This window comes from Lissotriton vulgaris, chromosome 11 (genome assembly GCF_964263255.1).
Source record: "Lissotriton vulgaris chromosome 11, aLisVul1.2, whole genome shotgun sequence".
Lineage (NCBI taxonomy): Eukaryota > Metazoa > Chordata > Amphibia > Caudata > Salamandridae > Lissotriton > Lissotriton vulgaris.
The window spans coordinates 305,917,993-305,944,782 of record NC_141699.1 but is presented as its reverse complement, the minus strand read 5'-3'; the positions used below and the strand labels follow the sequence as shown (position 1 = coordinate 305,944,782).

The 26,790-nt window shown below is 47.1% G+C and overlaps 1 long non-coding RNA gene across 1 annotated transcript; it reads right to left on the bottom strand.

The window, feature by feature from the left end:
• Nucleotides 1-8,738: 8,738 nt before the first annotated feature.
• On the bottom strand, nt 8,739-26,777 carry LOC147679696 (uncharacterized). Its single transcript, XR_015300901.1, has 3 exons — nt 26,649-26,777; nt 13,330-13,531; nt 8,739-9,714 (listed from the first exon to the last, which is right to left on the bottom strand). It is a non-coding gene; the product is annotated as an uncharacterized LOC147679696 (long non-coding RNA).
• Nucleotides 26,778-26,790: the final 13 nt, after the last annotated feature.

Genomic DNA, 26,790 nt, shown 5'->3' with positions numbered 1-26,790 from the left:
CGCACGTTTGGCAATTCCCTTACGGGAGCAAGCTTGACACCATATGTTTGTAATTAGCTTGCAGACACATGGTGCTCGTGGCTCACTCCCGCAAGGGAATCGCTGTGTGTTCTCTGGCCCTCCCCCACACCTCTCCCACTTGTTAGGCCGGAGTACTTTTTCACTTTTGTGGCCGTGGGGCCCCGTTTTGTGTTTCAGCACTTGTTTTTTTCATCCTACTTAAAGCCTTGCATTGTGGGATACTTTGCTAGTCACCAGAATATAATTACTTGGCTTCAAATAGTTCTAGAACCTGATTATTTACTATTTTAACTTGACTCCAGTCCTTTAAAATGTGACGCAAGTTGGGCATTCTAAAGCTATATGTAATCACTTCTCCCAACTGACTGCCAGCCGGGGAAGACAACAGTGCGGAGCCGGCAGCTGTGACCCTCAGCCGGACGCACAGAGTAGTAGAAGCTGTATTACTAAAGTGCGGACTATTCTCATCTGCGCCTAGTCTGGCCTTCCTTCTGCCGTGTCCCAGCATCACTTAGCCCAAGATACAACAAACGCACCCATAGCAGACAGAACCCACAGCCGGTGTCCTGCTAACCCCGGTGCACAGACCTGCTTCCGTACGGCCGTGATCTCGCCACTCTGCACCAGGACAATACCTTGGTGACGACTGCCACTATGTTTCCACATCAGGTGCCTGTCTCATGAGCCCCATGGAACCCCCTCAATTATGAGGGTGAGTGGCTGCTGATTGTGTCGGATGGTTTTAAGCGAGGGATCCAAGCTGGCTGGCTCGGGTTCTGTGTGTAACGAGAATGGGTAGAGAGGTTTTTTTTATGGTGAGATACATGTATTTACTGATGTGTATGGTCTCCTTGGTCGGGCTAGTTTAGACCCTTGACTGGCGGGTCGTTCTGTCTATGAGGCGCTGAGCCTGGTTCTTGAATTGTTGAGAGCAGCCTCCCAGATAGTCTCATAAGGTATTCAGCACAGAACGAACGTGCAACCAACATCCGTGGTGGTGGTAAAATTTTCATCAAGACTTCTCTCCCACGTCCGCATCCACAGACTGGTTCTGATTTGTAGTGCCAGTACTGCTTGCACCATATATCATGCTTGTATGAGCTGAGAACACCAGTTTATTTCTCCTTGTAGCCAGGACTTAAAAGTGTGAGCTGATGCCAGTACACACCAGAGTGGAATGCTGTTGCGACTTATTTTTATCTGTATTGCTTTCTTTATTAGATCAGTCTTCTGATACCACCCAGTGTTGGCATGACTGGTATCTTAATTTGCATCAGACGTCCCAAGCGCTCTAAAAGAAGGCTACTGTACCCTCACCTCAGTCAATGTAGTTGTACTGCTAATGACATTTTATCTCCAGTCCGTAATTGCTCTCAGCCAGTATATCCTTCAAAGCCTAACTGGCAGTACCACACTTCCAATCGATCCTGCTATCTTGTTTTAGTTCAGAGTACAAATTATTGCACTCTTCATCTTGTAGTTACTGACCCAGGGTAGTTTTTACTTATTAAATAGACAGGGAAACGTTTTCCAGGGATGTGGAATTCCTATGGGCCCGATGCCCAGGACATATTGTTTGGGTCAGGGGCAACACGTTTTCATGTGTATTTTGTCCCTGGGACAAGTAGGCCCAACCACCGCAGCAGAAACCCTTTGGCTGCCAGTTTGCAGTACCACATTATGGATCAAGGAAGGGCACTGTCTGCAGTTTTGGTAATATTGTTGTCCATATGCTAATGCTGTTCAAACTTGTATTTATGGTTCATTATTTGAGAGCCTTTATTATTAGGGTGAGGGCTCTAGTTAATGTAGTAAGCCATGGCAGCATTACTGACAGTGGTTCCAGTATTAAAATGTGTACACACATGTTCAAAGAGAATGCTCTCTGATTTGATGCAAAATTTGCAGAAGCTTGAAAGCAAGATTGATGATTCTTTGCTTTCAAAATAAAATGTTCATAAAAAAATGAAAGCAGAAAAAAACAGTTCTCTAAACCACTGTAAAATTGTAGGTACAATTCAATTTCTTTGCAGCATAATTTAGTAACGTGTTCATGCATGCTATTATTTCCCAAAAATATTCATAATGGAAAATCAGTGTAACCAGTTTCAATAAGATTATAGGAAACAAAAAATAAATAAGCATTGGCAAAGCCAGTAGGTCTGAAATTGGTGGTCAGCTTTTTAGTTTCGTCAATGTGTGACTTGTTTTGGCATGGTTTTTGTAAAACCTCACTGGTGTAGGAGCTGTACGGCCCTCACCATTATAACAAGCATTGGAAAAAGCAGAATTTGTTTTTGGTCTCAAAAATCACACAGCCACAGTAGTTACTGGCACTGAACAAAACTACTTTGTGTGCCGATATGCTCCTTGTGAAAGAGCAGAATGCTGTCACTCACAGTGAAGCCAGACAATACAGTGAGAGAGACAGTATTTTAATAAACTTAAAAAGTCACGGTGAACGCCAGACCAAATTAGGGGCACAATTATTGAAGAAAGTCTCCACAGTGCACCCCAGGTATATGTCCTTGAATTAAGTGCAGCTATACGGCTTTCGTGAATTCCCAAGAATTTACAGAAGTAGGACAAGAAATAATACTCCTAGAAAATATTTGTGAACTGCATTTTAGCATGAGCAAAAGTTGCAGATGTAGTTTTACTAATGCGAAAATCTGAGTGTTTGCATGTGCACTTTCCCTCCAACCACTTTTTTCCCCCAACTCTGGAAGTCTGCCGTTGTCAGGAGTAAACTGCCAACATTTCTCAGTAGGAGAATAGGTTAGGAAGAGTTGTTGAAAACCCTTAAAACATCTAAGTTAGTAGGTTTGACCAGACTTAAAAGGGCATTCTAACCCTGGAACTATTGCTTACCACTTAATTTCAGCCCTAGTATGTAGATATGTGGAAAGGTGGCAACATAAGGGGATTGCAAGTATTAAAACACTACTATGGTATGAGCCCTGGCCTCATCAGAGCGGCGTTATCAGAGTTCTTATATAATGAGATTACTGCCATAATTTATCGCTGCAGTACATGGCACCAAAGGGACAAGTGGATTTTGTTACAGGACAAGTAGATTTATGAAGTAACCTGCCCATGGACAAGTAGATGTTTTATTGAATTCTACACCCCTGGTTTTCATAGAAGAAATAAGGTGGGCATGCTCCATACACTATTGTTACTCCAATGCCACAGAAGGAATACTTTTTCACAATGTTCAGATTTGATGAAAGCACCACAAGTATGTTTGTGTCAAATAACTTTTCCAAAAATGCAAGTATGCTAAGCAGGGTTTTTTTTTTTTTAAATCACACCTCCTATTATATGCATGTAAGTTGTTGATACACCATACTAAATAATTTTGTATATGCACTGAATGTTGGGAATTGTGTACTCATAAAGAATGTACATGCTTGCTTCTGTCACAAACTTTTGTGTGTGTATTCAGTGAATGTAAACCTGCTCTGTAAATAATTCAGGTTTACTCTCTATTTTGTAAGGTGATGTATTTTTTATTTTTTTGTGACAGGTAAAAGTAGTGGCCCTGGATTTGTGAAACCAAGCTGCTCCGCTTTTACAAAATGTATACCTCAAAATCAAGTTGCTTTCTCATGTGCAATATTGTTCGATCTGTATGATTTTTTTTAACTTGTGACTTATCTTACTAGCGCTGATGTTTCATGGTTGTGTTGCTGTGTTGAATTCTTTTCCCATTATACAGCCATCCGTCTAGGGATGTAGACGTGTACAGCTCTATTACAACTCAGTTTTTTATTTCCTTGGAAATGTAAAGATTTTGAAATGCAGTGTTGTTGTGGTAATGGTGGAGCTGGGCGGGTACTTGGCTGTATCAGGGCACATGCTTTTTTCAGTTCTGTATCAGGGCAAATGACTTAACACTTGTCCATGACTTTACCATTTGTGGGTGGATCCCCAAGCTGGGCTGTGGGACAAAACCTTGTGATGACTCACAGGATAAGAACATGTTTGGTAATTGGTGAAATAGCTCCAAGTGTTGTGCTTAGATTTGTCAGCAAGACATTAGCAATACAGTGAATCCAAAGTCCAGATGTTAAGCATAAAAATGATTTTCAGCATCTTCCAGTACTAAATGCAAAAAGTAGGCCAGCCTTTGAAAATAGTGAGAGGTACAATATAATTTCTAAGAACCTCTAGCACCTAAGTGAACAAGTTAGGGGAAGATGGAAACTATTTCCAGGAGCTACTCTATGGGCCTCATTTTGATAGCAGTCGGTTGCGACAACCAGGCTGGCGGTCGCAAAGTGCTCCTTATCATTACGGCATGTGCTGCAGCCAGGGAAAAGGGTCGTAGCACAAACCGGCATGAAAAGGATCACTTCTGCACATGCATGGACCAGGTGCCATGCACCATGTTGTGCATGGCATACGATGCATGGAGGTGAGTGGGGACACTAATTTTTGTCCCAGGCCACTTTGCAGTAGCCCACAACAGACGGGTGCTCTAAGACAGATGCATGCCCTGTTTGGGGCCCCCAATATCCCTTTCCGACAGCCTCTACATGGCGGTGTTCTTGCTTTGAACAGGCTGTCAGAAAAGGATATCCAAATCCTGAAAGTGGTGCCTGGCTCAGCACCACTGCCATTCTCAGCTGCAACACCGACCACAGCCCTGTCGGTATCCGAGATCCTGGCAGAGGCAGTGGGCTGGACTCCCACTGCTGTGGACCGGCTGCTAGCATTAAAATGAGGCAGTAGGACCGTAGGGCTGTCAGTGGTCGGACTGCCATTGACGGCCTGTCAATGGCTGTCCGACCGCCATCAAAACGAGGCCCTATGTTAGAGGGAATGGTCAAATAAGACAGTTCTTGGGAAACATTTTTGTTTTAACTTCTCATCTACATATGTGTGGGTGTGTATACACACATCTGAATGCATGTATAGAGTAGGGTTCTACATTAGTATTTATTCGTGTCACCCTACCTTAAAAATACAGTGGTACGTCCTACGTAACTCTACATCTGTTCTTTCAGTCTTTGTTTCTGGAACATATATATTTTTGCTTGATCTCCTAATGTTTGACATTTTTGCCTTTGCCACTGCAGCGGTGCATCTCATTATAGTACTGCCTCAGTCTTTGGTAGTGAGAGCTGTGATCTCAAGATAGAAACTATTTGGCTCCCAACTCTAAATGCTGACATTTGTCCTTCAATAAGCATACTGATGGGTTAATTCACATCAACTCCTTCCTGGAAAGTTTCTGGATGATCTGTCATGCAGTGGGCTTACAAAAAGAGGAGGGGTCGGGGGTGGGGGGGGAGGCGGGTTTCCCATGCAGTTTTCAATACAATAACAAGAATTGGCATAAACAATAGGTCTCGCTTTTGCAACCTATAAGTGTTTAGCCATGCAACAGTTGATGTTGTTGCACCAAGGATATTATGCTGGATAACGAAGCTCTTATAAGGTCCCAAAGGTGAGACTTGTGGGTTATGCCAGTGCTTGTTAATAATTGTACGACTCTTTACATCGCACCTTTAATAAGTAAAGAACCTTTTATTCAAGTGTGTTCTTTGGAACCCTTGTATTTGTTTAGAATTCTACTCTTGTCATTTGAGCCGTGGCTGTCGAGAGGAGGATCACGTTTCTTCAGGCTCTAACCAATAAAACGTTAAAGACTGAGGCCACATAATGCTCGCGCTATAACAATCCAGACTTATCTTTTACTAGCAAAAAGGTCACTTTTATTTAAGACAGTCAAAAACAGAATATCCAATTCTTTGTATTTCTTGCTACAGAAAGAAAACACATTGTTACATTTCCCCAAACATATCCATAAATGACTTTAAAACCAAAAAACACATTTCCAACAACCTGTCAAATGATAATCCCAATAATGTATGCCACACTCCACCAGCCTGTGGAAACTACGACACTGCCACCCCACTCCCAACTCCCCACTCCCCACGTCACCCATAGACCCTCCCCCTGACCCTGTGGTTCCCAAACTGTGCGCCACGGCGCCCTGGTGCGCCGTTATCAGTAGCCAGGGGCGCCGCCGCACTATTTGGGAAAGATAGCATCTGGCCTCGTTAGGCACCCCCTGTGCAGCAATGTCAGAAGTCCAGAGTGCCAGATCATGCGCGATTAAAACAAACAAACACTTAGAGTCTAAGTGATAAAGCCGCTGAGAACATGAAGGGCCCTCACTCACACAGCCTTCAGAATCTGCGCCGATAATAGGCCATTATCGGTGCAGATTCTGCAGGCTCCCCTCCTCAGCAGCAGTGAGCCGACCCCAGACATGGGTTACAGATGGACTAGCGCTAGATGGCGCTGTGTGTCAGGCAGGAGATAAACACAGCAAGCGCCGAAGAACATTATTTCAACGCGAATCCACCAGCCCTAACCCTTCTGTGCGGCAAGTAGCCACACACACCGCCTCGGACACTATCAGGCACAAAGCGAGACCGGATACCAAGCTCACGGAGGCACACAGTGTCACAGGCAGCGCTACAGAGCGGGCACGGATTGATTATTACCGGTCTAACCGAATTCTCCAGATTTAGGAAGGCATTTCAAAGACTTATCACTGCTAATTGTACGCCACAATTGGGGTTTGTGTTTTTGGAGAAAATGTGTCAACAGGCCTCTGACAACTCAAAAAAATAGTGTTTTCTCTCACTTAGCACCCCTATCAATCCACATTCATCTCCCTTACCTCTGCCCCTTTTGTGCGCCCTGCTCGTCGTATAATGTATTAATTGTATGGCAGATTGATTGTTGGAAAATCTGACGCTCACTCCCCTCCATTCTATTGACCAATCTATGCCCTTGGGTGTCTTTGGCCTATCAGAAATCGGAGACTTATATATATTTAACTTGGACATCCAAATTCAAATTCCAAACAGAGCTGGACTGGTCACAGGTGGAACACGGTTTTTCAATCTTTTCCAGAATATTTCTGTTGCATCAAGCAAATAACTACAAGTGTTACTAGAGTAACATACATATGAGCACCTATTTCTTATAGTGAATGCCTAATCCAGTCAAGGAGTGTCATATTTTAAGAATAACCTTTAGTATTCATTCATGAAGATGGATCAGGAATTCTTTTTAGGTCATCATGTCCTCTATTTGTAGTCCTAAATATACTGGATGAAAAGCTTTTTGCCTATTAATGACTTCTGAGATCACCTTTTCTTTTTATATAGCGCGAACATTACCCGAAGGTGTCAGAGCGCTTTACATAAGAACCAGTTGCATACATAAGGACTTAGGATTACATGCGTTACATAAAAGATACAAGCAGAAAAAAATTGCAAATGTACAAGTTATAAAGTCACACAGGGAAGAGATATAAACAGAAATAAATTGCAAATGTGCAAGTAGTAAAGTCACACAGGGAATAGACAAATAGAAAAAATTGCAAATGTAAAGGTTGTAAAGTCACTCAAGGATACAAATGGATAAATTCTAAGAGTCACATAGGAATGGTAGAGAGTACAAAGGTCTACTGCGGTGGTTCACAAAGTGTGCGCCGGTAAAAAAATGGTGGGGAGCCACAGCCAACTGCCAATTAGGTCAAGGGAGCCACGGGTCAAAAAAGTTTGGGAACCACTGCCCTGACCAATCGCGCTAGGTGGATTGTTCCACCGCGCAAACTTTCCCAGGGGGACACCGGCTCGCGCCAAGTCCCCTTGGGACCCATCGTCCATCAACACACAGGCGCCCGTCTCTAAGGCAATAAAGACATCTCAATTAACTACTCCTACATGGAATTGCTTTGTGCGGATCCTGCACGGTCAATACAGTACACCCCCAAACGTCGCTGTATGCTTCCCATTTAGGTATGTGCTTTACCGTCCCATGTAGATGCTACAAAGCCACCTCTTCAGCTACCAGCAATGGGAAGTCTCGTGCATTGTCAATTTTCCGAAAGAATAGGTGACATCTCTTTCCTTTCTCTCCCTTTTTCACAACTTGTCTAACGGCCATTTTACAAATATAGTATTGTTGACAAATGTATGGTACAAATGCGTTCAAAGTGAAAGCGAGATAATTTCATATTCAAAATTACGATACAGTTTGTTACCAAACACCCTAGGACTACCAAGGGAAATCATTTTTTAATCGACGCGGTGATTTCAAATTTTTATGACATTGAATCTAAATGTCGTTTTATAAAGTATTTTAAACAAAGGCTGCTCATATGTGAAATACGAGTTTTCACTTCAAATCCGATCAAATATAACTATTCAAAGATGGCCGAAAAATTTTAATGGCTTAATGAAAGAAGCAGGCTTGTTAGTCCTTTCTTTGTTTCCTTGCCGTTTGTTCAGCAGCTGACAGGAAGCAGGTGGTGACAGTAGGAGGGGACAGTGGTAGAAGGAAGATAGTTTGGAGGATTCCCAATCCTCTGTGTGCCAGGACCAGAACGTGCGGCTCTCATGGATGCCGAGTATAGGTAGACAGTAATCTGTCACTGTAAATGTGAGTGACTGATCCGTTGCCACCTGACCCCGTTCGCTGTCCAGGTACGTGGGGCTGGGTGAATGTGAGTAAGAAGGTATAGACCCATGCCGGCAAGTGAATATCGGCAAGCTATGGTGTAATAGAGGTTGCATTTGGTATTAAAATGGATAAAGCAGAGTTATGACGAAATAGCTGTTGGAGAGTGTGGAGTCTGTGAGGGACACAGATGGGTATTACAGAAAGCCTCAGAGGAGTGTACATCACCATGTCAAAAAGGAAGATCATCCTGGAGTCATTCTGGACTCATCTGATGATTACAGTCAGGCTATTCCTGCAATTATCCGGGGGAAGTCATCCCAAGCCATCCTGAAGTGTGCCTGTAGGACGAAAAATGTAAATGTGATGACGAACCTAGACTCATCACAAAAACTACAGTAGGATGGTGTTCTGATGACTTCTACTGGCAGGGAGTGATTACCTTTTACAACTCCACGAATACTAATTGACAACTTCAGGATGAAGGAGAATTACCCCAGGATGGGTTCTAGCTAATTTAAGGATGACTGTCAATTATTCCAGGATGATCCTATCAACGCTCCAGGATGGAAGTGGATTACTCTGGAATGATCCCATGACAATTCCTGGATGAGTGTGGATTATTCCTGGATGATCCTATGACAGCTTCAGGATGGCTATTGATTACATCAGAATGGACCCATTATATTTTCAGAATGAGTGTTGATTACTCTCGGATGACGTGGTGAAAGGGAGGCATGTTTTTGTCCTTGATATTTGGATTTAAGCGGGGACTCCAAGACAAGTTCATTTTCACGGTCTGTTGCGCCATTTTTAGTTGTGGATTTTTGATGAAGGACACTAGCCATCCCTGCTAAAAGGGCCAGGTTTTCAAGTTTCTGCAAATTCATCCGCGAACTTGCATCACCAGACTGAGAAGTTGTGCTTTCAGCTTGAGCTTTGTTACCAACTCTTATATAATCCAGTCCACTCTGCTTGGCTTTTTTGTCCTGGCATCTTTTCTCTGCAATTTCTTTCTCTTTTGTAGTTCGAGTAACACCCTCTTAAGTCTACCAGCGCTTCCCCGATTGCCACAGTCCATTAACATCTGCTTTTTCTCCAGTGCCCTTTGAAGTAACACCTGTTTTAGACCCTCTGTTGTGCCAGAATAGCTTGCAATTATCTCTTGAAAAATATCCTGAATCATTAGACACTGTTTCTTCACTAAAAAAAGCAAGAGAAAAAAAAATATATTTACATATAAACTTCAAAACAGAAAAGAACATTGACCACTTGCAATATATCTTCACGCTCTAGCCATTATATATAAATAAAGAGGTATTGATAATAAAGGACAAATGTACAATCTATCCATAACCAAGTAAGTAAGTTTTCCTTAATAGACAGTACACATCGTAAGCCTGAACTATTAAACAGATGCTCTCCAAGTCGCGCAGCGGACGCGAGCAGCGGGGGTGCAGAAGGCGCGTCAAAGACAAGCCCGTCTGCGCCTGACTAGGGCCCAGGGCCCTACCCCCTGCCAATTTTGCCCCTGCTTATTCTTCCTCAGAGCTTAAGACTCTTCAGGTCGCTTGGCCCATTGGTTGTGAACTTCGTGGCAGACTATGCTCAATTGGGATCTTTTACCTGCCCCCCATGACCCTTTCCAATACTCTACAAGATTCATGCTCCCTCCCTATCCCAGCACTTTCTAATGCCTCTCAGACTCCCTCCACTTATTACTCGGCTTAAATCCGCTCCCACCAAACTCTCCATCTGGCATTTAAACACCCGCTCGTTACCTAGACACCAGGTTGAGATTTTCCATCTGCTTAACACCCTCAGCCCCGATATCATGTTTCTTTCAGAAACATGGCTTTCGTCTGAGTCCATGCCAGATATTCTGGCTGCTCTCCCTGGCAATTACTATATTCTCCAGGCTAACCGCTCAGATGGGAAGAGGGGGGTGGGGGGGGGGGGGGGGAAGAGTCGCTGCTATCATTGCCCATCCCCACTCCTTCACCTCCATTACAGTCCCCCTTTCTCCCCTGGCCGACATTCTTGCAGTTACTTTGCACTCTAACCATTTCCCTTTGGCATGTGTTCTTTGCTATCGCCCACCCAACCCCTCCTCAAATTTTGTTCAATTCTTTAGTAACCTGGTTGCAGACCTGGTGATTAATCACGCCAGGCTCCTCATTACAGGTGACTTTAATTACTGGCCTCATGATCCTCTTGAGAGCCCTCATTCAAAGCAATTCACGGACCTACTTTCCAGGCTTAACTTCTCAGAACACATCGAAGTAGCCACCCACACCTTGGACCAGGCCTGGAGTCTCAATCTGGATATCCTCGATCTTCAGTATCCCTCCCTGTGCCTGGTCCGATCACTATCTTGTTTCCTTTTCTATTAGCCTCCCGCCCTCTACCGCCACACATACAGAAGCTTCCTCCATGGTCAGAAACTGGAAACACGTAGATGTCCCCTCCATTTTCACAAACCTCACTTCCACCCTTCCCACCTTCCCTGATCTTATGGACCCCCACTGCTCACCTCACCTGCAGGCTGAAGCTCTCTCTTCCTGGATGACCCAGGCAAGAGATAATTTTGCCCCCCTTAAGCCTCTAAAAACTAAGAGACCCCACGACGCACAACTCTGGTTCTCCAAGGATCTTAGGGATAGGAACCTTGCTTTGAGCCAATTGGAGCCCAAGTGGAGGCTTCACTATTGCCCCCTTAAAAAAAAATCCTTGTTTTTGAATGCCCTTTAAGAGTATAAAGAGGCTATTGTGAAGGCTAAAGTTGCATATTTCTCTGCAAAAATTCTCAGCTCCAGCTGCAAATCAAACACTATTTTTTCCATTGTGGATGAACTGGTTAAATCCGTATCCCAATATGGCCCCTCCAAATCTGGACCATTATCTCATGTTTCCTACACTAACGGAAAACACTTTCTTTTCTCTCCTAGGAAAAGTTAAGTCAGGCTCCCCTCAGGATAGTTGCCCCTCCCACATTTGCCGTGAAATCTACTGTAACATCCCCACACCCCCCCTTTCCTTGTTAAACAATTCCCTTTCCCCAGGGATAGTTCCCCTCCCATTTAAAACAGTGGTGGTCTCGCCCATTCTTAAAAAACCTGGAGCTGACCCAGCTGTTCTTTCAAATTTCGGCCCAATTTCCCTCCTCCCCTATCTGGGGAAAGTTTTGGAAGCTTATGTGGTTAACTGCCTGAGCGACTTTATTGAAACCACCCACTTCCTTGATCCCCATCAGGCCGGCTTTAGGCCTCAGCACTCCACTGAATCTATTGCCTTTGCCGTCCATGAGGAGTTAAGAAAGGGGGCTGATCAGAACATCTCCCAAGCTTTGGTGCTCCTGGATTTGTCTGCGGCGTTCGACACGGTAGACCATAACATCCTACTCGAATGTGTTGAGCACGCCGGCATCCAGGGGCTGCCACTGAAGTGGATCACCTCCTTTCTTCAGGATCGCACTCAGGCAGTGTACCTCCCTCCTTTTTCCTCAGTGGGAAAACACATTGCCTGTGGAGTCCCGCAGGGCTCCTCTCTTTCACCACTCCTCTTCAATCTTTACATCCGCCCACTCATCTCAGAGCTTAAACATAAATCTGTCACTATTTTCAACTACGCGGACGACCTTCAGCTCATTTTCAGTATGGATTCCTCCCCTTCATCTGTACAAAATATCCACTCTGTTATGAACCTCATTAGCTCCTGGATGAACTTGAATCATCAAGCTCAATCCTGATAAAACGGAGCTAGTTCTTACCGCACCCCCTAGCAGCCCCTGGAACTCTACCTTTTGGCCATCCTCACTTGGTCCCTCTCCTTACCCTGTTGACTCTGTTAAGAGCCTTGGTATCACCATCTATAAGGACCTCTCTATGAGGGAACAAATTAAATTTAGTTATATCCACCTGTTTTAATCATTTACGTCGCATCCGCAAAATTAGCAGACTCCTCTCTCAAGAGGCTCTTGTACAGGCCATCCTGGGACTCGTGATTTCACGCATTGATTATGCGGACATTCCTGCATATCAATCTAAACGCCTCCAGCTTATTCAGAACCAGGCAGCCAGGTTGGTCTATGGTCTGTGCCAAAACCTACCCACACCAAGCCTCTTTTAAAGAATCTCCACTGGCCCCCAGTTGCTCAGCGCAGCCTTTTCAAACTCGGCTGCCTGATTCACAAAGCTCTTTCCTCCCAGGGACCTTTTTTTATTTCTTCCCTTTTGCACCGTTACGCTCCCCAGCGCGATCTTCGCTCTTCCAGTCACAATCTTCTCACCCCCGGTCTCTTCAAGCGTAAAAAACACAGTGGTTTGCGATTTTCCACTCAGGCTCCTCTTTTCTGGAACTCCCTTTCCCCTGCACTCCGCCTCATTCCATCCTATTTCCAGTTTAGAAAATCTTTGAAAACCTGGCTCTTTTCATTAGCCTACAACTAGCCCATTCGATCTGTACTGGCTTGCTCTCCCACCCCAGCGCCAAGAAACCGGAGGTGTACATGCGCTTTATAAGTTCCATTTTTCATTTCATCTTGAACCTCCTGAAAAAAAGTTGCCTAAATAAAATAGTTTATCCAAAAATGGCTGCCTTATAGTAGTGCCACAAGCTAAACGTTTCAGTCCTTTTCATAAGTGTTACATTTGTCTCTGGAGAGCAATCCAAGGCATATGTGGGGACATGCATGTTCATTTTTACTGTCCATTATTGGATTAATTAATCACAAATGTAGGTTTTTACTGAAACAGGTTGGTAATTTGTACGGTTATCCTGCAGTTGCAAACTTATTTAATGTTTACTTATTGTGCTTACCAGATGATTGGAACAGAATCATAGCTTTAAAATCTCTCTCTTCGGTGATTGGCCGACCAGCTTCATCTACATTTTCGACCAGTCATTTACAAAGAACTTCCCCGGGATTGTCCAAAAGTAGGAAGTCACCATCTTTTCGAACACACACAGAATGATCGCAAGTGAAAAACAGGACGTTGAATGAAACCATGATTATGTCCTGCTAGATATAAAAATCAGGAATAAAAAATTAGCTAGCTATTGCGCCAAGAATTTTCAATTCTATTAAGGACACGGAGGCGAGGATTATGCTTCTCTTTCTTTTAATGCTACACACAGCAGCCAATGAAAATCATTGTAAATGTAAACAAACTACATTTCCCATGATGCAAACAAACATCACTTCCTGTCAAAGCCCATAAGAACTAGGCAACACCGGATATAGTCCTCTTTTTTTGCTACGAACATAAGTCCACTAAGAACATTGATCCAACATGAATCGCCTCCAACGTGGAAGAACAGTCAACTGGAAAGAATCCCATCGATCCTCAAGACATTCAGTCTATCTTCTTTTCAGAACCTGAAAGGATGAGAAAAACATGCCTGTAAAGTCTGTCAAACAGAACATATCAGGGTGGGCATAATATTACAACACCTGTAATAACCGGGTGGGATAATCCTCGCCTCCGTGTCCTTAATAGAATTGAAAATTCTTGGCGTGATAGCTAGCTAATTTTTTATTCTATTACAGGACCGGAGGCTTCGTATTATGTTAGTTTAACGCTCTTGAAACACCACCGAGGAAATATCACCCACCGGTTTATAGTAAAACTATTTGAACGTTGATTCAGAAGACCAATCAGCAGAATGTATTATATCCTGAATAGTACATCCCAAGATAAAATTTTAGACGCCATGGCGCCCCGAACAGAATGTGCACCAAACACCTGAGTATCAATGCCAGCCTCCTGCATTATACATTTCAACCACCTGGCTATAGTGGCCGCAGTAACAGGTCTGAAAGGCTTCTGTGAAGCAATCAACAATTGTGAAACACCTGGAGGTCTTAAATTTTTTATACATTCCTCGTATGCTTTAAGGCATTGCACCACACACCGTTTAGCATTGCTAGGAAAGGCATAGTAATCAACACAACGAGACATAGTCTTAGTTCTGGCTGTTATATTAAAGGAAACCCCCTCCGGGGTGATTACTCTACCCGTAATATTCAGTGCCTTCACGTCAGAAGAATGGCAACAAGCCGAAAGACAGAGTAACATAGCGAGTTTGGCTGAAAGTTGCTTTCTGGACAACAAATCGTTATGGGGCCAGTTCGCGAGAAAACCGAGCACTTTAGAGACGACCCATAAGGACGTATACTTAGGCGGATTCGCAACCCGAATCCCCTTCAATAGCTTACAGACCATAGGGTGCATACCTACCGGTTTACCATCAATCTGAGAGTGTCCCGCCGAAATCGTGGAGCGGAAGTTGTTAACAGAACGATAAGCTAGCCCCTCCGATGCTTTTGCAGAAAGAAAATTTATGATACAGGGCAGTCCTGCCCCCACGGGATCCACGTGCCGTTCCATGCACCAACGAACCCAGCCCTTCCAGGCAGAAGAATACTGCTTCCTGGTGGAGGGAGCCCAGGCTTGGTCAATAAAGGCTGAAGCCTGTTCCGAAAACTCTGGCATTTGCCAACGTTTCCTGAAAGTCTCCAGGCCATCAGTGTTAGATGCCCCGACAGAACCATCGGGTGTATCTCTCCCTGAGGGCCCTGGAGCAGCGTCGGAGAATCCGGGATCCTCCTGGGAAGGTCGCAGCACAGTTCCAGAAGGCCCGGGAACCACGGCTGCGACTTCCAAAGGGGAGTCACTAAAATCAACTCTGCCTTCTGATGCAGAACCCGAGAGCACAATCGGGGAATCAGAATGAAGGGGGGAAACGCATAATTCAGCGACTGAGACCAGTCCTGAGAAAAAGCATCCGTCGCTAGAGCCAACAGATCCGGTCTCCAACTGAAAAACAGAGACATCTGACGATTCAGGCGGGACGTGAAAAGATCGATCAGGCATGTCCCCCAAATCGATTGCAACCAAAGCACCACTTTCGGGTCGAGTTGCCAATCGCTGTAGTCCTTCAGGTGACACGAGTGCCAATCCGCCACCACATTGGACTGTCCCGGGATGTATTCCGCCGTGACCGAAATCTGATGGGTCAGACAGTAATGCCAGAAATCCTTGGCTATCTCGACTAACATGGAGGATCTTGTACCCCCTAATTTGTTGATGTAGCGCACCGCCGAAATGTTGTCCATCCTTAGTAGGATGCAACAAGACACCTTTTTGGGTGCCAGTGTTCTGACTGCGAACAAACCGGCGAGCAGCTCGAGACATTTTATGTGCAGCTCTAGCTCCTGCAGAGACTACCTGCCTCCGGTGGAAATACTTCCACAACGCGCACCCCAGCCCCAACGGCTGGCATCGGACTCTATGACCACTTCCGGAACTGAGCCGAAGACGGCCCGACCGTTCCAAGCCTCCACGTGGCCCAACCACCACTGGAGTTCCTGTCGAACTTCCGACGACAGGGGAACCAGATCCGTGTAGGAGAGACCTTCCTGAAGGTGTCGAATCTTCAAACGCTGAAGGGCCCGGTAGTGTAGGGGCCCAGGAAATATTGCTTGCACAGAGGATGCCAAGAGACCCACTACTCTGGCAATCGCTCGCAACGTCACCGTCTGTCTGGATAACAGAGCGCGCAATTCCTTCTGGATGTCGCGTAGTTTTGACCGTGGGAGACTCAGCTGAGCCTTTTGTGAGTCTATGAGAAAACCCAGAAATTCTATCTTCTGGGACGGGCAGAGAACCGACGACTTTTCGTTGACGACAAAACCTAGGTTTTGCAGAGTAACAATGGTCAAGCGCAGATGCTGAAGAGCTGTATCCTGCGTCTGTACCATGATCAGAACGTCGTCTAAGTACACTATCATACGGAGCCCCTGCTCCCTGAGATATGCAATCACTGGTTTTAACACCTTGGTGAAACACCAAGGAGCCGACGAGAGACCGAAAGGCAGGACCAGATACTCGTACCCGTGGTCTCTCCATTGGAACTGTAGAAACCTCCGATGGGGTGGAAAAATCGGAATGGATAGGTAGGCGTCCTTCAGGTCCAAGCGGACCATCCAGTCCCCCTGTTTCAACAGGTCCGCCAGAAGATGGATGCCCTCCATCTTGAAGTGTTTGTAAACTAAGAACTGGTTGAAGGATTTTAAATTGAGTACCAACCTGTAACCTCCACCCTTCTTCTGTACTAGAAAAATATTGCTGCAGAAACCGCGAGGGCCCACGTCGCAGCGTGCTATCGCGTGTTTCTGCAGCAGTTCTCCTATTTCTGAATCGATAAAAAGCTCTTCTGCTTGGGAAAAAACCAACTGTCTGGGGAAAAACTCCTGAACAGGGACCTGAAAGAAATGCAGATGAAAACCTCGAACAGTCTCTAGGACCCAGGCGTCCTGAGATAACTGAACCCAATTGTGAAAGAAATGATAAGTACGACCCCCCAAGGGCAACAGGAAAGGATCTGGAGCACTCACCTCCTGATTCTGAAGCCTGGAAGTCGCCACGGTAAGAACCCTTGTTGAAGCGGCGCTTTTTGAACCGCTGTCTGGTAGGGTAGAAGGTTCCTCCTCTGGTGGTATCCCATTCTCTACCACGGCTAAAATCACCTCTGTGGGGGCCTTGGAACTGCTGACGGCCGAACGAGCGTCCCCGGCCTCGTCCGGCCCTGTTAAAAACACCAGTTTGTGGGACACGCTTGATGCCAGACTGAGCTTTATCCAAAGTGGTAAAAGTACCCACATACTTTGCCACGTCCTTAACAAAACGGTCGCCGAACAGGTTGCCATCTGCCAGAGGCCCTGGTTCTGCATTGGCCAGTTCGGTGAGGTTAGAGTCCATCTTAATGAGAAGGGACTTCCTACGTTCCGTCGAAATTGCACAGTTCGCGTTGCCCAAAAGGCAAATGGCCATCTGGGTCCAGCCCGCCAACACATGCGGATCCATGGCCGAGTTGGATTCTTGGGCCTCCAAAGCCATCTCTAGGATTTTTGCTAGAGGACCGACCACGCCCAGGAGTTTGTCCTGGCAGCCCCTCCATGCGCGGTCAATACCCTTTTTGGGGTCCTTGGCGAACTTCTTGAGAAAGGTAAGCATACTGGGGTCAATATCAGGGGTCTCTGCCACCTTGCCGGAAATGTCAGGCCGCGGGCATTCCGACCGGAGTCTATTCCTAACCTCTTTGTCAAAACTCCTGCGGAGATTGTCATGGATGTAGGCAGCGACCTCCGGGGCTGGGAGCCAATCGGAAGATCTTGGGTGGACGATATCTGCCGGGTCGAAAGTGAAGGGAGTGGGCAGAGACTGGGCAGATTCCCCATGCTTGGATTTCTTTGACCGCTTTTTAGGTGGAGATTCGTCAGAAGTGTCAGTAGCAGTGGTAGTATCCGTGTCAGTATCAGTAACCACTACCTGGGTGTTCCTACCAGAATCAGGAGCAGGCAGGGAGGACATAGAGTAAGAGTGAGGCCAAACCTCAGAGAGCGCCTGAGATGTCGCTGCGCCCTTCTTCGCGGCGTCAGCTGGCGTGAAACCCTTTTGCATTTTAGCAAACTTTTCCAGTTGTTTTGTGATCGGTTTCAGAGCACTAGCCAGAGCCTGCTGTACAGTTCCAGGAACTGCCTTCTCCAGGGCCTTGTTGACTGAATCTTGGATAGTGGCGTCCAGAGCCTCAACAATTTTCTCCTCAACAGAAGGATTAACCACTTCCTCAGCATAGACATTCTCCTCATCATATGTCACCCAGTCCTCCATGGTGGCACCAAATTTGTACATAGACTTGCTCATGATGACCAAGAGCAAAAGAAGAAGAGGAGTCACAGGGGGAGCCAACCCACAGCACAAGATATAGAGATAAGGGCAATCAGGTACCTAGCTCCTCAGCCAAAGGCTGTATAAAGTTATTGCAGCCCACAGGCGTAAATATGGAGCCAAAATCCTTTGAAAGTGCAATCAGTCCAAAGAGGTGTGCTCCCTCTAGGCCCAGCAGTTGTTGCAGCTTGCCAAGCGCCAAGAACCTCCTCCGATGGAATCAGCAGGAGAATGATCGAGAAAAGTACCAAAACTAACTAAAAAACGGGCAGTAGTGATGTGCGTAGCCCAATCCTACTGAAAACCAGCCCAATTGGGCTACGCACGTCGAAACTATTAATTTAACCTAACTATTGGGTCCGAGCGTGTGAGGCCAATCAGGGAGGGCCAAGCGCTCTATATTTTAATAGAATCTCGCCGTCAGCGAGTCGGTACCATGCCCAATAAACCTACACATGTCCCCAAAGCAAAACGGCATCCGCCGCGATCTCCGCGCGTGCAGGGAAGGTCAAAACACCTCGGGAAGCAAGCGCGATATCAGCGCTGCTCCCGCAAGCAAAACTCAGTGCTCCGGTGCGCGGAGCCGAGAGTTGAATAACGAGCAAACCCGCTCGAGACACTGCGCGCCGCAGCGCGAATAGCAAAGCTTGTACAAGGGCACAGCGTTCAACAAGAATTATCGGTACACAGCGGCAATATGCAGAAATACATTAACAAGCCATTAAATCATGTATAAATACATAAACAATATAACCAACTATTACAAGTTATGATAAGAGCAATAAGTAGGTACTTAACTGGCTGCGTGAGCAGCAAAGAAAGAGGACTATATCCGGTGTTGCCTAGTTCTTATGGGCTTTGACAGGAAGTGATGTATGTTTGCATCATGGGAAATGTAGTTTGTTTACATTTACAATGATTTTCATTGGCTGCTGTGTGTAGCATTAAAAGAAAGAGAAGCATAATACGAAGCCTCCGGCCCTGTAATAGAATTAGTTTGTGTGTGGTTTAAGTTTCAGAGGTAAAATACAAAGCATATCAAACCGATTAATAGATTTAATTGGAGAAAAGCACCCCAAAAAGTACAATGACCTGGTGCAATTTCTATCTAATATGCCTAGATTTTGGACTACAAAGAAGTGTTTGGGCATGCACTGAAGACCATTGAGGAAATTACCTAATAATCAACTTTATTTTTGGAGAGCCAGAGTGTATGCTTAGGTCTTGCTGCTCAGGGCAAATAGTAATAGCAAAGTAGAGGCATTATGAGAGAAATAGAAGAACTATCAATAAGTGAACTTTCACACTGGGGTTTGTGACGGGAAATCAAGTTACCTATCCCCACAGATGCATAGAGAGTCAGATGCCTGCTACCCACTGCCCACCGGCACCCCCAACATGAAAGGACAAGCGTTAAAAATGCAATAGGTTTCACCTTTTATTACGCTAAAGATATTAGCTTTGCTAGTGTAACGACCTGGCGTTCCCAGGATCGGGGACAGACACCCACAGAACACAATACCACTTTATGTGTGTTAAGGATTTATTGTTAATGTACAGGGTAGAGGGAAGTAAACACACAGAATGTTATCCTGAAATCACCAGGTCTGAATAGGTTACCCCATTCACAGCGCTGGTGTTTTGCACCGTCCTCCGCAAGTACAACGGTCCCGTTGTACGCCAACGGAGGGCACTGTGCTAAAAGCGGCCGACAATGCCGTTCGATAGCTGTGAGGGGTCTTACTCTCTGGCGTAGGGCAGCAGGCGTGACGAAGGTGGGAGTCGCCCAGCCGGGTTCTCTACCACTCCTTCCTAGGGGATACGGGGAGCAGCCGCTCTACCGGTATCTCATAAGGCGGTTCTCGCTGCTATGCCCCAGGGGATTGTGATGCGGCAACACCTCCCGGTGTGCGTCTTCCGTGCACAACAAGAATTCGAAAGAGAGGTGGCAGAGAGCAGCCGCTCGATCTGACCTACCTCTGATTGCTAGGACCGTGGAGACGCCGCAAACTCCTCCCGGAGTGCGTCTCAACACGTAATCCCGGACTAGCACAAGGACGGGGGCTGGGAGCTACGGCTCACACCAACCTCCGTTTTACCTGGCCTCTGATAAGACCCTTGGACCGGGCTGGGAGCAGCCGCTCCTACCAGCCTCAACTCGGGACCCTGAGCAGAGCCTTGCTGACTCGTCCAAGTCAGAGGACGCCTTGCGCGCTGCAGACCACTGTTCAGAGACACGGGGCTTTCCTACCTCCGTTCTCTTTAAGAGCCACGATAGCCTCAACAGTCTCAGTTCACAGAGCGCTCTGCTTCAGGGTACGTCGGCGTTGGTGTCTGAATATCCGACACGGCGTCCTTTCCCTTTCCGCCTATATAGGCGGTCCTTTCATGTTATGCAACACGTACAACAGGTGTTGCGTAATCCTGCCGCGCTAGGCTTTCTGGGATTTGTAGTCCGCTCTGCCAGCGGCGCGCTAGAACGGCAAAGGCATGACGAGGGGAGGAATTCATGACCGTACATCCCCCTTCCATCTCACCGCCCAACAGGGCCAGCACAAGAAGGGAATCTGCGATGAAAAGCCGACACCAAGCGGGGTGCGTGAACCCCCGCAGCCGGCTCCCACGACTGCTCCCCCGGGCCGTACCCCTTCCAATCCACTAGTTACCATAATTTGCCCCGTCGCCATTTGGAATCCAGGATGCCTGCTACCTCGTACTCAACCTCCGAATCCACCATCACCGGCAACACCCGTTTGGGCGAGGCGAGGGCTTCAACAATGAAACGTGGAACACCGGATGGATCCGCAAGGTCTGGGGTAAGCACACCCTCACGTTCACTGGGCCGAGGCACTTGTTGATTCAATAGGGGCCCATGAATTTGGGATGGAACATGCTACGCTTCCGAAATCGGATGTTCCTTGTAGAGATCCAGACGTAGTCTCCCACCCTGTATACCGGCCCAGGTCGTCTCTTTTGATCCGCCGAAGCTTTATACCTCACCTTTGCCTCTTCTAGGAACGCACGAGATCTTATCAACGTGTTCTTGATGTGTGCCACCCTTTCGGCCGTTGCTGGTGGGTTGCTCTCCCTGATCGGATGGACAAAGGGCAAGAACCGTGGGTGATGCCCGTAGTTGCCGTAGAAGGGAGAGGTTTTGGTGGAACAATGCGTGGAGTTATTGTTTGACCGTCCGTCTGGGGGTGATAGCTCGTAGATAGGGCTGATCTGACGTGCAACGCTGAACACCAGGTTTTCCAGCACCAGGTTTTCCAGAACTGGGCGGTGAACTGTGAACCCCTGTCGGACACGATCACCCTGAGCAGGCCATGTAGCCTCACAATGTTCTTCAGCAGCAACGATGCCAGTTCGCCAGCCGAAGGGACTTGTCGGCATGCAATGAAGTGTCCCATTTTGGTGAGGTAGTCCACCACCACCAATATCGCCGTATTCCCTTGATCCGACGGTAGTCCCACTATGAAATCGAGAGAGATGTTCTCCCACGGTCTGGTGGGTGTGGGTAGGGGCTGGAGAAGCCCTTGTGTTCGTCTGTGGTCGGCTTTCATGGCAGCACACACGGAACATGCCGCACCCCACTTCCGCACATCCGCTCTCATGGCTGGCCACCAGAATTGCCTTCCCACATTCTCCACCGTTTTCTCGAATCCCAGATGACCCGCACACGGGAATACATGGCACCACTCGTAGGCCTGTCTTTGGAGCCGAGGCATGGGTAACAGCAGACAGCGGCCTCTCACGGGTATGCCATCAGACACCCTCCACTCTCTGTGACTGAGGAGCCACCTCCTCCACGCGAAGGTGCGAATCTCCCTCCGGATGCCTCTGAGGAACGTATCAGACTGGATAACCCCTACGACCACATGTGGTGGAATGATAGAGTGTTCTGTGACGGGTTTGGTTTCCTTGGTGTCCGATTGCCTTGACAGCGCGTCCGCTTTCCTGTTCTCGGTTCCAGGCCTGTAGGTGATGTGGAAGTGGAATCCGGAGAAAAAGATCATCCACCGCAGCTGACGAGGAGAAAGATGTCTGGTTGCTGTCATGAACTGCAGGTTCCTGTGGTCCGTATACACAGTGACGACGTGTCTAGCCCCCATCAACAGATGCCTCCACTCCGTGAACGCATCCTTGATCGCCAGGAGTTCTTTCTCCGCAATATGATAATTGCGCTCTGCGTCGTTTAGTTTCCGTGACATGTACGCCACGGGGTGGAGATAAACCCGTTCCTGGATTACGTTGTGACAGTATGGCACCCAGAGCCACGTCAGAGGCGTCCGCCTCCACCACGTAGGGAAGTTCCGGATCAGGGTGAGCCATCACCGGGGCTGTACCGAAGGCCTTCTTCAGTGCCTCAAAGGCGTTCTGCGCATCCCTGTTCCACTCGAACTCCTGGGATTTCCTTAGTAGCTGAGTGATTGAGGCTACCAATCCGGAAAACCCCTCGATGAACCGCCTATAGAAATTGGCGAAGCCTATGAAATTCTGGACGTCCTTAACCCCCCGTGGCACCGGCCATTCCTCCACTGCTCTGATCTTTCGCTCCGCCATTTCCTGTCCTCCAGGACTCAGCATCACCCCAAGGAATTCAACGGAAGTGACATGAAAGTCACATTTACTGAGCTTACAGTATAGCATGTTCTCCCTTAGCTTCTGTAGAACGGATGAGATGTGTCGCACGTGATCCTCTTCCGTGTCCGAGTATATGAGGATATCATCGATGTATACAACGACGTATACATCCAACACATCCCGGAACACTTCATTCAGGAAGAATTGGAAGGCCGCTGGGGCGTTGCAGAGCCCGAACGGCATGACGAGGTACTCAAAAAGGCCGAACCGGGTCTTGAAGGCCGTTTTCCACTCGTCGCCGTCCCTCATGAGCACTAGATGGTAAGCCCCCTTAAGATCCAGCTTGGTGTACACCCTAGCCTTTTGTACCTGTTCCAGGAGAACGCTGATGAGGGTAAGGGGATATCTGTTCTTAATGGTAATCGCGTTCAAGGCCCTGAAGTCCACGCACGCCCTCAATTCACCGTTGGCCTTCGGAATAAAAAAGAGGGGCGATGCTGCCGGTGACTTGGACGGCCTGATGAATCCTAACTCCAGGAGCTTGTCTAGAGAAGAACGCAGATGCAGGTTTTTGGGCTCTGTGAGGGCATACAGCCTACCGCTGGGAACGCTTGCTCCTGGTACCAGGTCGATCTGACAATCGTAAATCCTGTGGGGCGGGAGCACCTCCGCCTTCACTTTATCAAAGACGTCTTCGTATCCGCGATACACGCTAGGAAGCGTAACTAATGTCTCGGCTGCGGTGGCCACTGTATGTCTTTCGGTCTGTGGGGTGTCTTGCGGTTCCTGATGCATACCGCATTGTTGTTTGCAATACGGTGAAGACATTTCGATGTGATGCGTGGTCCAATCCACCGACGGGTTGTGCTTTTGGAGACATGGCAGTCCCGATATGACTCCGTACTGTGGCGCTCTGATGATACTGAAATCGATCGTTTCAGCATGCCTTCTGCCGAACCTTACCGGCATCTCTCCTGTATGATGTCCGATGGGTCCGGTCACCAGACGTCTCCCGTCCACTGCATAGACGTCTTCGGGTCTTCCTTTGGGAAGGAGAGTGATCCCCAGTCTCTGTGCCTCATTGTAATCCATGAAGAGGACTGTGACCCCCGTATCCACCAACGCTGCTAATACCTCCTCCAATGTGGCCATGTCTGTCACCTGACCATAGTTATGGGAAGAAGGTCGGATATTCTGTAACAACCTGGCGTTCCCGGGATCGGGTACAGACACCCACAGAACACAATACCACTTTATGTGTGTTAAGGATTTATTGTTAATGTACAGGGTAGAGGGAAGTAAACACACAGAATGTTATCCTGAAATCACAAGGTCTTAATACGTTACCCCATTCACAGCGCTGGTGTTTTGCACCGTCCTCCACAAGTACAACGGTCCTGTTGTACGCCAACGGAGGGCACTGTGCTAATATCGGCCGACAATGCCGTTCGATATCTGTGAGGGGTCTTACTCTCTGGCGTAGGGCAGCAGGCGTGAGGAAGGTGGGAGTCGCCCAGCCGGGTTCTCTACCACTCCTTCATAGGGGATACGGGGAGCAGCCGCTCTACCGGTATCTCATAAGGCGGTTCTCGCTGCTATGCCCCAGGGGATTGTGACGCGGCAACACCTCCCGGTGTGCGTCTTCCGTGCACAACAAGAACTCGAAAGAGAGAGGTGGTCGAGAGCAGCCGCTCGATCTGACCTACCTCTGATTGCTAGGACCGTGGAGACGCCGCAAACTCCTCCCGGAGTGCGTCTCAACACGTAATCTCGGACTAGCACAAGGACTGGGGCTGGGAGCTACGGCTCACACCAACCTCCGTTTTACCTGGCCTCTGATAAGACCCTTGGACCGGGCTGGGAGCAGCCGCTCCTACCAGCCTCAACTCGGGACCCTGAGCCGAGCCTCGCTGACTCGTCCGAGGACGCCTTGCGCGCTGCAGACCACTGTTCAGACTTTAACAGAGACACGGGGCTTTCCTACCTCCGTTCTCTTTAAGATCCACGATAGCCTCAACAGTCTCAGTTCACGGAGCGCTCTGCTTCAGGGTACGTCGGCGTTGGTGTCTGAATATCCGACACGGCGTCCTTTCCCTTTCCACCTATATAGGCGGTACTTTCATGTTATGCAACACGTATAACAGGTGTTGCGTAATCCTGCTGCTTTAGGCTTTCTGGGATTTGTAGTCCGCTTTGCCAGCGGCGCGCTAGAACGGCGAAGGCATGACGAGGGGAGGAATTCATGACAGCTAGTAGTATTGTACGTTAATTGTGCAATATGTAATGGTTTTATAAATGAAACAAAAGGCATTACAATGGCAAATACATAAAACAAAAGCATTGGTATAGCCAATAAGTCTCCCCTCTGGGACCTTATAAGTGTTTTGCCAGAGGTGTTTGGAAGTTTGGTAAGAGATGCAATTTAACATAAAGGGATCCCATACCTCGTTGACACATGCAGTACCCGAAGTTCTAACGAGAAGAGGGCATGGGGAAACCTCTTATAAAATCTCAATCAATGGGGAAGGTGCACGTTACTGCAACTTGTGCGTGCTTTTACCTTATAAATATTTAACACATGATCCGAGGCAGTTGAAAGCTAGAAGCGCGAAGGGGAGAGAGAGCGCGAAAGAGAGAGAGAGCGCGAAGGAGAGAGAGAGCGCGAAGGAGAGAGAGAGCGCGAAGAAGAGAGAGAGAGAGAGAGAGAATAGGAAATATTAATGTGATTTATCTCAGGGCTCGATCCCTCTGCTTCAGTACTTTAGCAGTAGGTCAGGTTGTAACTGGATAATATATGGCTGGGATCGATAGTGGCAGATGTAACAAGACCCGCTTCATTTTTACAGAGATCTTAGCGGTCAAGGTAAATTGGCGCAAACAGGAAATACGTAATTGTCCCTGTCTCAATAATATATATAAACGAGTTAAAAACATTGCATGCACATGGAACGAAACCAGAATGATAGCCAGTTTTTGCGAAAGTAGATATTGCAAGATGTTGGAATGCGTCGGACTACGTTTCCTAAATAGGGCGTAAACCTCAATCGCCACAGGCAACCAGGTTTTTCAATTACACAAATAGCAAACAAAATAAGGAACCAGCATTACAACGGCTAAGTTATTTGAAGCATTTACCCTTATGCTTTGAAACGCATCCATGAAAACTGCCAGCGTTTTAGAAGATGTGCTGCTCTGCACACTACACAGCTTGGGGAACGTGACCAGGATTCAACAATAGAGCACACATTTATTTAGTAATGAAAGCTCACTACAAGTTGCAAGGACACAAGTAATGCTCTACAATATTCACATAAATAAATGTGTTTAGCCTTCTTTGATTGACAACTTTTCAGTAGATCGAAAACTTCTCCATTTGGTCGAGAATCTTGAATACACGTAGGTGCACTTGGAACCAACATGGGACCTACAATATACGGGCAGTAATTTATTTTTCCTTACGGCGAAGAGCGTGCTGTAAAACAAATTTTTTAGGCTTTTTGCAATTTTCCACAACTTACACAGGCACGCACTACGTCGCACATACACAAAAATACACATGTTCAAACACAAAAGGTGCATATTAAACAAGCAGGCAGGCTGATACAGACAAACATCAAACACACATAATACACACACATTGCAACACAGGCATTCGTTATAACACGTACGAAGAACACACACGCAGGGAGCTGCGTCTGAATTTGCCCCCTTAATGAAAACTCGTGCTTTCCGAAAAATGAGGAAGCTGGTCTGGGACGGAAATTGAGCAGCTGGGACCGAGAGCGGAGAATCGATGCTGCTCTTTTATAATCGCTGCAGCACTTATCTGAGTATACGCTGGAATCGATGAAGGAAGTGGAGTTGGAAAAATAAAGAGACCGATGCCAATCCATCTGTCCCTTTAATGGCTATTGCACTCACGGTAGTCTTCGTTCTTGCCGCAGAACAATCACGTCACTTCCGG